This window comes from Eptatretus burgeri, chromosome 5 (assembly GCF_056783735.1).
Source record: "Eptatretus burgeri isolate ZD-2024b chromosome 5, Ebu_testis_v1, whole genome shotgun sequence".
Classification (NCBI taxonomy): domain Eukaryota; kingdom Metazoa; phylum Chordata; class Myxini; order Myxiniformes; family Myxinidae; genus Eptatretus; species Eptatretus burgeri.
The window spans coordinates 75,559,554-75,572,608 of NC_140965.1; the positions used below are offsets into that span (position 1 = coordinate 75,559,554).

Consider the following 13,055-nt stretch of genomic DNA (forward strand, 5'->3'; position numbering starts at 1 on the left):
TAAAGTGAAAAAAAATGTAATTTTTTTTGTCCCTCGCCACTCCGAAAAGGTCAGAGACTGGGGACATTAAAATGAGCTCCGACCGATCCACCGGCCGATCATCCGTCCATGTATCTTTGTGTACGCGATATTTCAAAAACCGTTGAAGATTTGGCTTTCATCTTGCAGATGTCTATTCCTCATGACATTATCTAAACCTGATTAGATCACGGCTGTGATTGACTGAATTATGTTGCCATTGGCAACCATCTTCGGTAACTTGACTTGTGTACGTGATATCTCAAAAACCGTTGAACATTTGGCTTTCATATTACACAGATAGTCCTCATATCACCCAAAAGGCGGGGGACTGAGATTATGAGCTCCTTGTTTAAGAGAGAATTAAAATTATTATTCAAAACCAATTCCAGTATTCGGTACAGTACAGTACCATATTGCATTGTTTTTTACACATTGTTTGACTCAGAGGAGAGGAAGAGATATCCTAAAACCTCTTGTATATGGCATTTGTCCCTTCTCCTTGTAGGGACTACCCTGGTGAGTGATGAGACCTTGTCGTGGTGAGTCGATGGAAGACCTTTTTTCTGTCTCTTGCCCGCAGGAGCGATATTCTTTGCTTCGGTCATCCTCTGTCCACGTCTCAACACCAAGTTCCTGATATATAATTCCCTCAGACAATCTGACATCGATTTTTGCCCAGCTCTGAACAATCCTTCATCTATTAATAGGTTTTAAGAACTGAGAAGCATCTCGTGATCCAACCATTGTGTGAGCAGTGACTCGTTGGATTTTTTGTTGTTGCTGTTGTTGTTTACAATGTCGAGGCTCGTATGAGAGCTAACACACAGCAAAAAGGGGGGGGCAGGGGACAAGAGGGGTGGGAGAGGGAAGGACAAAAGTGGGGAACAGAGACATGAGGAGGATATCTGTGGAAGGGAGAGGTATGGGGCGGGGAACACGGGGTAAACAAGATGGACATGATAGAGACTTTGAGGTTCTTACGCAACAGGGACTTTCATGAAGGAAGGCAGGGAATTTGAAGGAGGTGGGTTTGGGGTGGATTAACGGGGGTACGAAAGATTGTGGTTTTGGATGGGGGAAGATAAGAGATGGTGGTGAACAGCTGTTTTGAAGACCTTGGAGGGAAGAGTGGGATTGAAGAGAGAGTGGGAGTTTGTTCCAAAGGCAGGAAAAAATAGGAATGAAAGTGTGAAGGTGAGCAGTGATTTTTTATTTTGGTAGTTTTACCAGAAGGAGCTTGTTGAGGACCTTGAGCGCCCTGCAGAAATAATGGGGGGGGGGGAGACATAACAGACAGAGCGCGGGGTGGGGGCGAGACCGGAGAGTAGATGGTAGAAGACAAAGACCACTGACCTGCCTGCATTGAGAGAGTGAGAGACCCAAAGACTCAGGAGATACCAATGATCCTAAATGCCTTGGTTTCCGCAGCGTGAGGCCGAGAAAGGTGAGAGGCAGGAGCACCAGCCTAGAGGGGAGAGCAGTACTCCATGAGGCTGTGGATGAAAGCTTTGTATGTGGTCAGGAGCTCAGGTGGGCAGAGGAAGGACTTTGCACGATGGAGGATTCCCAGTCGACGACTGGCTTTGGAGGTGAGGTTTGAAATGTGACTTTCCCAGGAAAGATCATGGCAGATCGTGAGACTCAGAAGCTTGAAATGAAGGACTTCTTCAAGCAACCGAGATTCAAGCATTTTAGAGTCCTTCTCCTTCGCCTTCTCCTTCGTCACATGTTTGTATAACACGTCGTAACAGATCAGGTCATGAACTATGTGCTCTGTGCAGAGCGTCCATGCTGCCGAAGCTGTTTCTACTGTTAGGGTTACAATCCTGGAAGGGTCGTCACTCCAGGCACAGAAAGTTAGGGCAGTAATTTATTCAGGGTCCCGGCAATAGCTCACCTACTCTTCACGAAGGACACCGTGTGATCTTTAACGTCTACAAAATATTGCTGGGACACGGGACGGCACGCACACTCATGAAACACCCTGATGGCAATTTATAGCCGTGTCAGGATTCGAACCCGAACAGCTTCGAGGCAGGTGTACGTACCTCCAGTCTCGGGCCTCGGCCATGCTGCCGTGTCGACAACTCATGATAACGCCATGAAACATGAAAATTACCATGAAACCCATTCATGAAGGAGACCCCTCCATGACGGCATGCAGACCCCTCCATGATGGCGTGCAGACCCCTCCATGACGGCATGCAGACCCCTCCATGACGGCATGCAGACCCCTCCATGACGGCATGCAGACCCCTCCATGACGGCGTGCAGACCCCTCCTTGATGGCGTGCAGACCCCTCCATGACGGCGTGCAGACCCCTCCATGACGGCGTGCAGACCCCTCCATGACGGCATGCAGACCCCTCCATGACGGCGTGCAGACCCCTCCTTGATGGCGTGCAGACCCCTCCATGACGGCGTGCAGACCCCTCCATGACGGCGTGCAGACCCCTCCTTGACGGCGTGCAGACCCCTGTTCGGATGGTCGTGTGGGCAAGGAATATTTTGACCAGTCACCACCATTTCATTACATCACCTCAGTCTCACAACTGGTTTTTCTCCCCCCCCCTTTTTTTTTCTTGAATACGACTTGAGGTTTTATTTTATTATTTCATAGATAATCACGGTCTTGGGTGAAAAGAGCGTTTACCTCAGTTCATCGTCACGTGACAAGACTGACTGACTGGAGTCGTGGGCATCTGAGAAGGCAGGAGGTGAAATCACGTGCAGCTGTTGGTGGTGTCAGTCCCGCACAACCACAACCACCACCACCACGAACAACAACGAGAGGTTTATAAATGACAACCTTGTGAGGATTTCTGCAGGATGGTGACTGAACACCGTATTCACCCCCTCAGCCAAGGTAGTCCCCATATATTATTTATTTATTTATTTATTTATATGTTTATTTTGTTTTTTATATATATATATATATATATATATATATATATATATATATATGTGTGTGTATTTATTTATTTACTTTTTTAATTTATTTATTTATATATATATATATTTATTTAGTTTTATATATATTTATTTATTTATTTATCTATATATATATATATATATATATATATATATATATATATATATATATATATGTGCCAGGCGATGGTACAAAAACAATCCGGGCTGTGTGCCAGAGCGTTTCCCGCTCGATTTCCTCAAGCTAAACCCGTGTGATTGCCGTGGAACGCCACCATGGCGCTTCGAGCTTTGCCTCGGCCTTTACGGAGTACCTGAGAGGGACACTGTGGCTGCACGAAGCTGCCAAATGGCCAGGACTACCGCCTGTCGCTAGGCACGCCGGGAGATTTTCGGGACCCTCGGCCATGGCTTTGTCGAACCCTCACGGTTGCTTCAGGTTCGCTCTCGAGCAACAGCCGAGTTCCTAGACGCTTGAAGCCCGGCCTCGCCTTCAAACCAGGAGTGTTCGTTCCGGTGCGCCGTCAACGCCTGGTGTTCGCCCCTCTTGGTCCGGGTAAAGACTGCGATCGCTCACGCTGAGGCCTAGTGCTAGCGCACAGGCTGCGGTGCTCGGATAGATGAGTGGTCGGGAAAGGAGGCCTTAATTTGCCTTTTGTGGGGGATCGGCAGCACTCCCCTTTCTAAGTGATGTTCTTTGGCTCATTGCTGTCGTTGTTGGAAGGAGATTTCTCGCGGGTATCAAGTTGGGATAATTTATCGGGTGCTTTGGGCAAGCATGCAGTTTCCTGGTCGTTTCCACTATTGAAACGTCATTATCATGTCATCATCGTCATGTCATCATATCACGTTTGCATCATCATGTCATCATCATGTCATCGTCATCATATCATCGTCATCATGTCAGCATCATATCATCATATCATCATCATCATGTCCTCATCCTCATCATCATCAGTCCTCGTTGCCCGAAGGTGTCGCTGCAGAGTTATCGATAAGGTTTCTCTTTCAGCGTCTTCCTACTTTCCTCATCTTTGGCTGATTGTTCTCAGCCTTAATGTGTCTTTCTTGCTGAAAGGATTGTTTTTTTTTTTTGTTTTTTTTTTGGTGTCTTGTAAAAAGGTAAACTGCTCACCTATCTTGTCCCAGGTGTTTTGAAACGGACCCTTTCATGCCTCAGCCGACGAAGTGACCACAGGCATTGTTTTCCCCGTCTGTCTGTCTATCTGTCTGTCTGTCTGTCTGTGTGTGCGTGCGTCCGCGATAGGTTTTCGTTCCCGCGATAACTTAACAGCAGCTGAAGGGAACTAAGTCGTACTTGGTACAAGTATGTACAATGATGTAAAGACGAACTGATTATACAATGGGGTCAAAAGGTCACAGGTCCCTTGAGGTAAAAAAAAAATTCCGTTACTGCGCACGAACTTGTGGAACCAGTGATGGGATTTTGACCAAGCTTGGTATCAGTTGCTATTGTGATGCAAAGATGAACTGATTAGATTTCGATATCGAGGTCAAAGGTCAGAATCTGTAATAGGTTTTCGTTACCGTGATAACTTAAGAGTGGCTGAAGAGAACCAAGTCAAACTTGGTCCAAGTATGTACTGTATAATAATGATGTAAAGATGAACTGATTATATTGTGAGGTCAGAGGTCCCGTCAGGTAAAATTTCTGTTACTGCGCTAACTTGTGAACCAGTGATGGGATTTTGACCAAATGTGGTATCAGTATTTATTATGATGTAAATATGACCTGAGTAGATATCAGTGTCAAAGGTCAGAGGTCATGTCAGGTGAAAAATGTGATACTTGAGATATCTGAAGGCATTTAAATCAAATTGGTACAAGTACGTATAATGATGTAATAATGTGGGCCGAGGCATTTCGCTCGACGTCATGACGTCGGTGTGCCCTTCTAGTTGTTTTATTTAATTTTATTTTTAACTTGGATTGAAGTTAATGCATCGACTTGGTGTCGGTGCATTATTGAATCATAGCTTTTGATGAAAAGGAATTTCTTCCTAATTGCATATACAGGGTGACCCCCCCCCACCCCAACCCCCCCAAAAAATACCACAACCTATACTATTTAATATAAAATCCTCATTTATCACTCCAGTGGCACAGTGTTTGGCACAGATTACCTTGAATCGGTCATGACTGTCTGTGTTTGAATGATGTGCTCCAAATGTTTTCCACGGTACTGCAAGCACACTTTGATTTGACGGGCAAAATAGTTGATCACTAACGCATTGAGCAAATTTTATCAATATAATTGTTGCTTTGAGTTCTTCAATGGATTTTGACCTTCCTCTGTAGATGTTGTCCTTCAGATAGCCCCAAAGATAGAAATCTGGTGAGTGCGGGATCCATTCCACAGCAAGTCTTCGACTGATGATTGTCACCAAAGTGCAAAATGAGCCAGTTCAGTGAATCATTCGAAGTGTTGGGAGTGACTCCTTCCTGCTGAAACCATTGTTCCTCTCTCATAACCCTCCTGTCACTGCCTAGGGCCCTCCAAAACTTCCGAAGAACTTGGATGTAATGTTTCGTATTGACAGTCAATGTTGCATGTTGCCTGTTTCATCCTCAACCAGAAAGGGCTTAACATTCCATGTTCACTGATTGCTACTGGGGCAGTGCATTTTTCTGAGTGGTGAGGTCGCTCGAGCACTAGATCGGGGGATGTCATTCTCCAGTACACGCAGTTATTGGAGTTGACATGGCCATAAAGAAGGAAGTGGGCCTCGTCAGAAAGCCAGACATTGTCAAGGAAGTTCTGCCTTTCTTCAAACTTGTCTGCAGACCACTGGCACATTGTCACTGTTTTCTACATATGGGTTGCAGTTATTTTGTGTTTTAATCTGAATTTTGTATGGAGACAGTTTCATATCGTGGATTCGGATTCTTCTCACTGATTCACCTGGAATTCCATGCTCTTGACTCCGCTGACTGAGAAATTTATTTGGCTTTCTACCGACTGAATCACGAACAAGGTTGATGTTCTCAGGACACGTTGCATCTTGAGGACATCCCGAATGTGTTGGTCCTCCAGCACTTTTACTGTTGAGATTTGCGACAGTGCCTTTTTTCTGAACTTTTTGACCCAGGCAAATATCGATGACTTGCAGGGCACACTGTACGTTCCAAACTCCTGTTTAAAACTCGATTTGAGTCTTCTTGTCAGAGTTTGTTTTAAGAAAAATAAATCTCCACAGAATAGGTTGTCTGCCAAAGTGTCCACGGCATCTTTAAAAAGGGAAGAACCACCAACTTTCAAAGTCTCTCTTGTCATTCACTCTTCTTAAATCACCTGAAAAAACAAACAAGAGGTTTTCACAAGTAAGATGGAAGATGTTAGACAAAAGATAGATTTCACTTTTTTGGGGGTCAACCTATACTTTTGTATTGAAAAGTAAAACTACAGTTCACATTCATTGGACTACATTGCTGCTGCAATATAGTAATATTGTTGTGGGCCGGGGGTCGGTCACAAGGAACGGCCACCAGGTGGAGCAGTAGAGCCGTCTCCCACCGAACGCCCGGAATTGCAGGTCGTAACCTTCGGACAACTCCGAAGGTCATGGGTCACTTAAGGACCGTGCTCACCAATTCTCTGCCGGCGTGGGGTATGGTTAATAGCCAAATTTCAATCTACCTAAGTACTCGCGTCGTCAAATTACCGGGGAGGTCACACCCTCGACAGACCTTGGGCGGAATGGGCCGTTTACCGAGCCCGAACCGGGTATAACCCGAGCGGTGATTACCAAGGTCCGTCGGTCCAAATGAAAATTACGGCACCATGGCCTCCCTAATTCCCAATACGCACCGTGCTAAACCAATGAAAGAAAGTGACAGACAACGAGCTGGTACATTGAACAATCGGGGTTTATTTATAATAGGGCAGGGGAGCACAAAAAGAGCAGAGTTAAACCGACTATCAAGAATAAATGCGAGTAATGTACAAGGCACTTAAACAATTGCTACTTATAGACTGGGCCCACAGACACACACACACACACCCAAAATTAATTGTGGCCGCGGCCTTTATTTGGCCCTTCAGCTCGGGAGGGAAGGCGAGCTGAGGGCAAGAGTCTGCACTTGCACCTGTCTGCCTCGTGCGATCTGGTAGAGCTTATCCGGTGGCGGGACTCGAACCCACCGCCTCAACGCAGCACCAAGCACCAGGAACGAGGGATCGAGCGACGAACGCCAGCCAGCACGAAGGTGGACGAGGCGTGAGACGACGAGGCGTGAGACGACGAGGCGACAGGCGATCAAGGCCGAATTAAGCTTCCAGGCGGATCAGACGACACCAGGCGAGGCAGACCCAGACAGCCAGACAGAATGCGCCGATCACTATTCCTCTCCCAAGGTGGGAGGGATTTCTTCCCTGGCCACTCGCCTCCTGATTGGACGGTTGCGTCGTGCGATTCGCTGGCCGTCCCTCATTGGACAGGCCCACGGTAGGCGGGGCAACTCCCACCCTTCTGGGTGGAGTCCCGATCTGAGGCGATGAGCCTCCGAAGGGCGTGCCCTTCTTCTCGTGGGCGGAGTCGGCTCTGGAGCGAGGAGTCCCACCCACGTCCGCAGCCAGAAACACGTGCGCTATGGCGTCGGTGGAGCGAGGCGACGGTGCCGCCGCTGTTGTTGTTGTAAAAAAAACTAACTAAAAAATAACTCTGCACACACAAAATTCCCACAGAGAATGGATTCTAACTCTACACATACACTTAACGAAATAACTGAACTTTTGGACTGCTGACTGTCTGTGTGCAAGAGGCTTCAAATCCGTAACAATATTTCAGCATGTGTGGGTGAGGCAGCGTGAGGGGAGGGGAATGGGAAGGATGCGTGAGGGGAGGGGAATGGGGAAAGCTATGTGAGGGGAAGGGGAATGGGGAGGCTGCGTGAGGGGAGGGGAATGGGAAGGATGTGTGAGGGGAGGGGAATGGGGAAAGCTACGTGAGGGGAAGGGGAATGGGAAGGATGCGTGAGGGGAATGGGGAAAGCTACGTGAGGGGTAGAGAAATGGGAAGGATGCGTGAGGGGAATGGGGAAAGCTACGTGAGGGGTAGAGAAATGGGAAGGATGCGTGAGGGGAATGGGGAAAGCTACGTGAGGGCGAGGGGCATGGGGAGGATGCGTGAAGGGGAGGGGAATGGGGAGGAGGCGTGAGTGGGAGGGGGAATGGGGAGGTTGCGTGAGGAGGGGGAATGGGGAGGTTGCGTGAAGAGAGGGGAATGGGGAGGGTGCGTGAGGGGAGGGGGAATGGGCAGGAAGCGTGAGGGGAATGGGGAGGCAGCCTGAGTTGAAGGAGAGGAGGAGGACAACGAAGACAAGCATCCTGAGAATGAGGAGGAGGAGGAGGACGACGACAAAGATGGGCATCCTGACGAGGAGGAGGAGGAGGCGGATGATGACAATGATGATGACGATGAAGACTGGCATCCTGAGAGGAGGAGGAGTAGAACGACAACGACGGGCATCCTGGAAGAAGGAGAAGGAGGAGGAGGTCAAAATGGGCTTCCTGAGAGGAGGATGTAGAGGTGGTCAATGACTGGCATCCTGAGAGGAGGAAGAGGAGGTCGACAACGGGCATCCTGAGAGGAGGATGAAGATGAGGTCAATGACGGGCATCCTTAGAGGAGGAGGCAGAGGAGTTCGACAACGTGCATCCTGAGAGGAGAAGGAGGAAATCATAGACGGGCATCCTGAGAGGAGAAGGAGGTGGAGGTCGACGACCGGCATCCTAAGAGGACGGCTTCGATGACAGGCATCCCAAGGCAATTCACAAACATTCAAAATAAGGAAACTGTGGTCCAATGCACTCAACATGTACTGCATCGGCAAATGTGTGTGTGTGTGTGTGTGTGTGTGTGTGTGTGTGTGTGTGTGTGTGTGTGTGTGTGTGTGTGTGTGTGTGTGTGTGTGTGTGTGTGTGTGTGTGTGTGTGTGTGTGTGTGTGTGTGTGTGTGTGTGTGTGTGTGTGTGTGATGGGAGCAATGGGTTGGCGCTTCACTCCCTCCTACCATACACCGTTGTGGACACTCGAGGGCCTAGTCCGAGGTGTATAACAGAATATAATGTGTGTGCAATGGCAGCAATGGGTTGGCGCTTCACTCCCTCCGACTATACACCGTTGTGGACACTCGAGGGCCAAGTCTGAGGTGTATAACAGGTGGCATCTGCCGTATATAATGTGTGTCATTATATATGTGTCAATATGATTGGGTCTTGTTGTGTGTGTGTGTGTGTGTGTGTGTGTGTGTGTGTGTGTGTGTGTGTGTGTGTGTGTGTGTGTGTGTGTGTGTGTGTGTGTGTGTGTGTGTGTGTGTGTGTGTGTGTGTGTGTGTGTGTGTGTGTGTGTGTGTGTGTGTGTGTGTGTGTGCGCGCGCGCGCGCGCGTGTTTGTGTTCGTTCTCGTTATATCCATATGTTGGCTTCAGAAGGTGGAACAGAGTCCTCCCAGGTCTCCAAGTATCCGCCTCCATTTCGGTAAGGGTGGTCACGAATCATGGACCAATGTGTGAAGTTTTGTTCCGAGGGTTCTTGTGAGGATCGTCATTGAGCCCTGGACAATTTCCAACTGAAGTTCGTTTGTAGTAATAGTCCAAGTGATGGTTTTTAAGATCACTGTAAGGTTCTTCTTCTTCATTCCTGTTGTTTCACGTTTGTATGGAGTGTCGTATTGCAATGGAAATTACGCCAAAAAGATGACCTCAGTGGCTTCAATTCACTCATTGTGCAGTTAATTGGATCTCTTCGTATTTTTGACCACTTACCTCGCGATGTGTGTCACCGATGAATTGAGTCTGCAGTTCAGCTCTTACAAAATACTGAGTTTTCAATAAATGTAATTCCTGTCAACAGGATGTAGCCTTGTCTAGGAGATAGTGAAGAAAGAAAGGAAAGGTGAGGATAAGCACCATCAAAATACTTGGCACGGTCGTTGGACCATCGCGACCCAGACACTTCGGGAGGGCAGGTTGGAGGAATACTGGTGTCTGAAATGTGGAAGTGGGAAGTGTGATGTATTGCAATGTGAGGGGTGTGGTGTCGTGCGAGAGTAAAATGTGAATGCGTGTCGGGTTATTGCGTCCACAGTGGATGGGATAGAGGTGGGTACAGAGAGATGGTAGAATAGATGCGTGAGGAGGAAAGTCCCCATCCTAACCATGTAGATATCTGGACGTGTGAATGGTGTTCCTCTGTGGGACACTCCCCCTGAGTGTTCCAACCTCATGGTACTGCATGTTATCTCCTCCTTCCCACTTGATCACAAGGACTCGTGGCACCTTGCGCTCCGTGCTGATCCGCCTCTGTGTGGCCGGTTAGCGACGCCATCTGGCTCCGCGGTTCAGTGGCTCCAACAGCAGCGGTATGACAATGACAAGACAGTGAGATGCACTCGTACCCACGATCAAGCTGTGGAAAAGAAGAGTGAAGAAGGGTAGCCGCAAAACTACTAAATGGCTCTGCGCCACTCCTTTAAAAGGTCCTGGGTGTAGGGTGGGGCGAGGACCAGATAGCGACACGCTGTGCCCCAAATCCCGCTCCTCTGTTGGGCCACAGCGGTCTTAGCCATGGCCCACCAGGCTTCAGAACCGGAAACTGGCTCAGTAGCTTGCCAACCTTGGCACGACTCGGAGCTCCTCACTTTACATGGGGCCACGCTCCCCGAGCACGCACCCCTGCCCCGAAAGTGCGCCGATCGTTATTTTGACGTAGAATGGATTCGGACTTCTCCCGCTACCCATATGCTCCTCCACGAGCCGCATGCACATTCGGGACCCGTATCAAGTCCTTGAATCACCCTTCCTGCAGCCCCCTCCTCGTCCCTTGAGGTTTCGCCTTGGTTTGATGACTGGGTGAGGGCAGTTACAATGATGATGATCGAGCAGGACGCTCACACGGGACGTTCCCGGTGAAATGTGGTGGTAATTGTGTCTAGAGTGGTTGAGCGGCGCCCAGGGTAATGGCCGGTGCCGTGTGGCGCTCAAAGTAGAATGGCGAATTTTAGCGTGGTCGGAGTGTGAATGGTTCTGAGTATTTCTCCCATGTGTGGGAGGCGGTAGTGGGGAAGATGGTGAGGTTCGTGGAGCGAGATGAGGATTGAAGTGAGGTGTCGGTTGAGAACTGGCACGCACATGTGTATGGAAAATGGCACGCAAACTCGCCAAGGAAGAGAAGAAGCTGGTGATCGGCAGAGAAGCTGGTGATCCAAACAGGTCGAACGCACTCACAGCGTGAACCCGCCAGAGGTGCTGGTAACCGAACATGCGGGAGGTACTCGCAGCGTGCCTGCTAAATTGTTATTGAGTGTCATGCGTTCTTGCATGCATGTTTTGTATAACAGCTCGAAGGAAAGGGTTAAAGTGGAGGTCAGAGTGAGGATTGAAGAGAGATATATTCGACCTCACTACGAGTCTCACACAACGCATTTCATCCCATTTACCCACTACACATGAGGAGAGGACTAACTATATGAATACTAATGAAATAACTGTCTTGGGGTCACTGTATGTTGTGTGCCATTGCCTTGGAGTAAAACAGTATTGCATACACAAGTGTCAGAGGATCAAATGACACCAATTTAGTATCTCTGCCAGGTTTCCTTTAAACAGTGAAGCTGGTCTCTGCAATGATAAAGACAGCATGTCATTAACATGGCTCAACAGGACATATGAAGAATACTAATCTCATGATACAGGGTGCAAGGGGTAATTTTGGAGCATGTCACACAGGAGAAGGATCTGGGGGTGGTAATAAATATGGGAGGTAAGCGGGCAGCACAGTGCCAGGCAGCTAGAGGTGGAGCAAATAGGGTTTTAGGCCGTATTCGGAGGGGGATCAATTATAAATCAAAAGAGGTGGTGTTAACATTGTACAGGCATTTAGTGAGGGCCACATATAGAATATTGTATGCAGTTTTGGTCACCACAACTCAGGAAGGACATAGATGCCACAGAGAGGGGTTCAGCACAGGGCGACCACATTGATTCCTGGCCTAGCTAGACTCAGCTATGAGGAGCAGCTGAAGGAGACAGGGCTTTATACACTAGAAAGGAGGCGGTTATGAGGAGATATGATGGAGATGCTTAAGATAATGAAAGGTGTCGATAAAATAAGTGCAGATTAATTATTCAACAGAGTAGACAGTGATAGGACTCGGGGACATAGCCTGAGAGTAAAGAAGAGGAGAGTTAAGATGTGCAGATTAATTATTCAACAGAGTAGACAGTGATAGGACTAGGGAACATAGCCTGAGAGTAAAGAAGAGGAGAGTTAAGATGTGCAGATTAATTATTCAACAGAGTACACAGTGATAGGACTAGGGGACATAGCCTGAGAGTAAAGAAGAGGAGAGTTAAGATGGTAGCAAGGCAGGGGACTTTTACTCAGAGAGTAGTTAATGTATGTAATGGTCTCCCCGAAAAGGTAGTGGCAGCAGAAACAGTAGATAAGTTTAAATTGGAATTCGATAGGTACCTGGAAGTTATGGAGATGGAGAAGTATAGGGATGTTGATGAGACTTTTAGGTAGTTTGAGCATTGATGGGTTATCGTGTGCATGTGTACGGAGTGCTGTTGGCGGGGTTTCGTCAAGGGGTGTTGTGTGGTTGTTGATGTATGTTTTTAACCAAACCCATGCCCCCTCCCCTGAGGAGAAGAAGAAAAATATATTTTCCAAGAAGAATTTAGAAACTACAAAAACTTAAAATACATAGATAAATAAAATAACACAAAAACACTAATAAATAAATAAATAGATAAATTTTGCATTTTCTTCTTTGGATCTTGTGATGATAAATTAATGTGGTGTTGATGTCATGCAGGCATGATGGTGGGTTGAATGGCCTCCACCTGTGTCTGATTTCCTTGTATTTATTTATTTATTTAGCCTATATTCCCATTTTTCCTTCCTACCCACTTGACATTGTTGCCATTCCACTTCCATCTCCTCAACATTCATAAGTTATATCTTGTTATCTAATTGTAAAAAAACTAATCGGCATTGAGACAGAGCGTCCACACTTTTTTCTGGTATTCAAGTCGTCCAAATACCCCCTTTCCCCAAATAATTAAGGAATGGTCACATGGC

The 13,055-nt window shown here is 47.6% G+C and overlaps 1 protein-coding gene across 4 annotated transcripts in view; it reads left to right on the forward strand.

The window, feature by feature from the left end:
* Positions 1-2,770: 2,770 nt before the first annotated feature.
* ZZZ3 (zinc finger ZZ-type containing 3) overlaps positions 2,771-13,055 on the forward strand; it is a 142,957-nt gene continuing 132,672 nt past the window's right edge. For 2 of the 4 annotated variants that reach the window (XM_085882457.1, XM_085882458.1), the window contains exon 1: positions 3,144-3,508. The gene's annotated coding sequence lies outside the window, so the exon portion shown is untranslated. Of the gene's footprint in view, positions 2,888-3,142; positions 3,509-13,055 lie in introns of those variants that run through there. The other 2 variants (XM_085882459.1, XM_085882460.1) reach the window with 2 other exon arrangements.